This window comes from Leptodactylus fuscus, unplaced genomic scaffold (assembly GCF_031893055.1).
Source record: "Leptodactylus fuscus isolate aLepFus1 unplaced genomic scaffold, aLepFus1.hap2 HAP2_SCAFFOLD_256, whole genome shotgun sequence".
In the NCBI taxonomy this organism is placed as follows: Eukaryota; Metazoa; Chordata; class Amphibia; order Anura; family Leptodactylidae; genus Leptodactylus; species Leptodactylus fuscus.
The window spans coordinates 112501-117010 of record NW_027440279.1 but is presented as its reverse complement, the minus strand read 5'-3'; positions in this window follow the sequence as shown (position 1 = coordinate 117010).

The following is a 4510-nucleotide window of genomic DNA, read 5'->3' as shown; positions in this document are numbered from 1 at the left end:
TCAGGCTTAGCCCCCTGGGTCTCCTGGAAGTGTCGCCCTCTGGTAGACACTTAGCAGAACGCAGCCTTCCACCTGTTAGGGACTTAGCCTCCGGCATGTACCCAGGCTCGGGTAGCCCTGGGTAGGCCTGGCTCTCCCAGCCGCCTGGGACGGTCTCTCCCTCTCTCCTGGAACCCTGGGCCAGCCTGCCGCCTCAGGCTTAGCCCCCTGGGTCTCCTGGAAGTGTCGCCCTCTGGTAGACACTTAGCAGAATGCAGCCTTCCACCTGCTAGGGACTTAGCCTCCGGCATGTACCCCGGCTCGGGTAGCCCTGGGTAGGCCTGGCTCTCCCAGCCGCCTGGGACGGTCTCTCCCTCTCTCCTGGAACCCTGGGCCAGCCTGCCGCCTCAGGCTTAGCCCCCTGGGTCTCCTGGAAGTGTCTCCCTCTGGAAGACACTTAGCAGAACGCAGCCTGCCACCTGCTAGGGACTTAGCCTCTGGCTTTACCCAGGCTTGGGTAGCCCTGGGTCGGCCTGGCTTTTTTCCCAGCCGCCCGGGACGATCTCTCCCTCTCTCCTGGAACCCTGGGCCGGCCTGCCACCTCAGGCTTAGCCCCCTGGGTCGCCTGGAAGTGGCGCCGCCTTGTGGATGAGCCGGGGAGAGCGGCTCTACGTTGCCATCCGGTGGATTTTTAACAGAATGCAGCCTGCAACCCGAGTGCTGGCGCCGCCTTGTGGACGAGCCGGGGACTGCGGCTCTCCGTTGCCATCCGGTGGATTTTTAGCAGATTGCAGCCTGCCAGCTGCTAGGGACTAAGTCTCTGGCGTTACCCAGGCTCGGGTAGCCCTGGCTTTCCCAGCCGCCTGGGACAATCTCTCCCTCCCTCCTGGAACCCATGGCCGGCCTGCCGCCCTCAGGCTTAGCCCCCTGGGTCTCCTGGAAGTGTCTCCCTCTGGAAGACACTTAGCAGAACGCAGCCTGCCACCTGCTAGGGACTTAGCCTCTGGCTTTGCCCAGGCTCGGGTAGCCCTGGGTCGGCCTGGCTTTTTTCCCAGCCGCCCGGGACGATCTCTCCCTCCCTCCTGGAACCCTGGGCCAGCCTGCCGCCTCAGGCTTAGCCCCCTGGGTCTCCTGGAAGTGTCGCCCTCTGGTAGACACTTAGCAGAATGCAGCCTTCCACCTGCTAGGGACTTAGCCTCCGGCATGTACCCCGGCTCGGGTAGCCCTGGGTAGGCCTGGCTCTCCCAGCCGCCTGGGACGGTCTCTCCCTCTCTCCTGGAACCCTGGGCCAGCCTGCCGCCTCAGGCTTAGCCCCCTGGGTCTCCTGGAAGTGTCGCCCTCTGGTAGACACTTAGCAGAATGCAGCCTTCCACCTGTTAGGGACTCAGCCTCCGGCATGTACCCAGGCTTGGGTAGCCCCAGCCCGGCCTGGCGCTCGCCGCAGGAAGGCCTCCTCGGGGGCTCCGTTTTTTTGGGGGGTTTTTTTTGTCAAAGTGTCTACGGAAGTGGAAGTTCTCTCAGGGGGAAGCTCCCCTCGGACCCTGCCCAGGAGGGTGAGCCCCGGCCCGGCTTGCCTCCCCTAGGCCCGCCCGCTCCGGAACCCGGTTCTCCCTGCAGACCCCGCCTCGGGGCAACCCTCCAGCTCCCCATCTCCCGGCAGCCGGGGTCAAATACAGCACCACCTCTTCCTTCCGCTGGCCCTCAAGAGTCCTCACCGCTCCCCCAGGCAGGCTTCCACGGGAGGCCGATCGGACCCCGCCATTAAGCCCCCTGACAAACGGCCGTCCCTGGAAGTCTCTCCGGGCCCGACTATTAAGCCCCACCGCCGACCCTCCGGGCCCGACTATTAAGCCCCACCGCCGACCCTCCGGGGCCGACTATTAAGCCCACTGCCAGAGATAGCACTCATGGGAATCTCTCTGGGCCCGACTATTAAGTCCAACTGTGACTTATGCTTGGAAATGTGACTTATGCTTGGAAATGTGACTTATGCTTGGAAATGTGACTTATGCTGGCAAATGTGACTTATGCTGGCAAATGTGACTTATGCTGGCAAATGTGACTTATGCTGGCAAATGTGACTTATGCTGGCAAATGTGACTTATGCTGGCAAATGTGACTTATGCTGGCAAATGTGACTTATGCTGGCAAATGTGACTTATGCTGGCAAATGTGACTTATGCTGGCAAATGTGACTTATGCTGGCAAATGTGACTTATGCTGGCAAATGTGACTTGTCCTCCCAAATGTGACTTATGCTGGGAAATGTGACTTGTCCTCCCAAATGTGACTTATGCTGGCAAATGTGACTTGTCCGCCCGAATGTGACTTATCCAGCTAAATGAGACTTCTCCCTAAGCTGAGCTCCAGGGAGGGTAGCTGGTAGACTGGGGGCTTAATCTTCAGCTTCTACCGGGCTTATGGAGCCCTGAGTCGGCCTGGCTCTCCCAGCCGCCGGGGACAATCTCTCCCTCTCTCCTGGAACCCTGGGCCAGCCTGCCGCCTCAGGCTCGCCCCCCTGGGTCTCCTGGAAGTGGCGCCGCCTTGTGGACGAGCCGGGGAGAGCGGCTCTCCGTTGCCATCCGGTGGATTTTTAGCAGAATGCAGCCTGCAACCTGAATGCTGGCGCCGCCTTGTGGACAAGCCGGTTAGCGCGCCTCTCCGTTGCCATCCGGTGGATTTTTAGCAGATTGCAGCCTTCCACCTGCTAGGGACTTAGCCTCCGGCGTTACCCAGGCTCGGGTAGCCCTGGGTAGGCCTGGCTCTCCCAGCCGCCTGGGACAATCTCTCCCTCTCTCCTGGAACCCTGGGCCTGCCTGCCGCCTCAGGCTTAGCCCCCTGGGTTGCCTGGAAGTGGTGCCCTCTTGGTAGACACTTAGCAGAATGCAGCCTGCCACCTGCTAGGGACTGAGCCTCCGGCATTACCCAGGCTCGGGTAGCCCTGGGTAGGCCTGGCTCTCCCAGCCGCCTGGGACAATCTCTCCCTCTCTCCTGGAACCCTGGGCCAGCCTGCCGCCTCAGGCTCGCCCCCCTGGGTCTCCTGGAAGTGGCGCCGCCTTGTGGACGAGCCGGGGAGAGCGGCTCTCCGTTGCCATCCGGTGGATTTTTAGCAGAATGCAGCCTGCAACCTGAATGCTGGCGCCGCCTTGTGGACAAGCCGGGGAGCGCGCCTCTCCGTTGCCATCCGGTGGATTTTTAGCAGATTGCAGCCTTCCACCTGCTAGGGACTTAGCCTCCGGCGTTACCCAGGCTCGGGTAGCCCTGGGTAGGCCTGGCTTTCCCAGCCGCCTGGGACAATCTCTCCCTCTCTCCTGGAACCCTGGGCCTGCCTGCCGCCTCAGGCTTAGCCCCCTGGGTTGCCTGGAAGTGGTGCCCTCTTGGTAGACACTTAGCAGAATGCAGCCTGCCACCTGCTAGGGACTGAGCCTCCGGCATTACCCAGGCTCGGGTAGCCCTGGGTAGGCCTGGCTCTCCCAGCCGCCTGGGACAATCTCTCCCTCTCTCCTGGAACCCTGGGCCAGCCTGCCGCCTCAGGCTCGCCCCCCTGGGTCTCCTGGAAGTGGCGCCGCCTTGTGGACGAGCCGGGGAGAGCGGCTCTCCGTTGCCATCCGGTGGATTTTTAGCAGAATGCAGCCTGCAACCTGAATGCTGGCGCCGCCTTGTGGACAAGCCGGGGAGCGCGCCTCTCCGTTGCCATCCGGTGGATTTTTAGCAGATTGCAGCCTTCCACCTGCTAGGGACTTAGCCTCCGGCATGTACCCAGGCTCGGGTAGCCCTGGGTAGGCCTGGCTCTCCCAGCCGCCTGGGACGGTCTCTCCCTCTCTCCTGGAACCCATGGCCGGCCTGCCGCCTCAGGCTCGCCCCCCTGGGTTTCCTGGAAGTGGAGCCGCCTTGTGGACAAGCCGGGGAGCGCGGCTCTCCGTTGCCATCCGGTGGATTTTTAGCAGATTGCAGCCTGCCACCTGCTAGGGACTTAGTCTCTGGCGTTACCCAGGCTCGGGTAGCCCTGCCTTTTCCCAGCCGCCTGGGACAATCTCTCCCTCTCTCCTGGAACCCATGGCCGGCCTGCCGCCTCAGGCTCGGCCCCCTGGGTCTCCTGGAAGTGTCTCCCTCTGGTAGACACTTAGCAGAATGCAGCCTGCCACCTGCTAGGGACTTGGCCTCTGGCTTCACCCAGGCTGGGGTGGCCCCGGGTCGGCCCGGCTTCTCGGCCTTCAGGGACAATCTCCCCGTCTCTCCTGGAACCCCGGGCCGGCCTCCCGCATATTTGGGAAAACGCATATTTTGAAAAGCACACTGAAGTCAGCTAGTCTTTTGCCACTCCCTTGTCCCCCCTCCGGGCTCGCCGCCGGTCGGCGGGGAGGAGGAGCGGGCGTCCGCCGGCGTCCCGGCGTCCGTCCCGTCTCCCCCCTCCGGCCCTCCGGCGGGAGAAGAGGTCGCTCAGCAGGCGGGGCGAGCGACTCCGGCGTCCCGGCGCGCTCGTCCCCGGCCTCCCGAGGAGGAAGGGGGTCGAGCGACGCCGGCGTCCCGG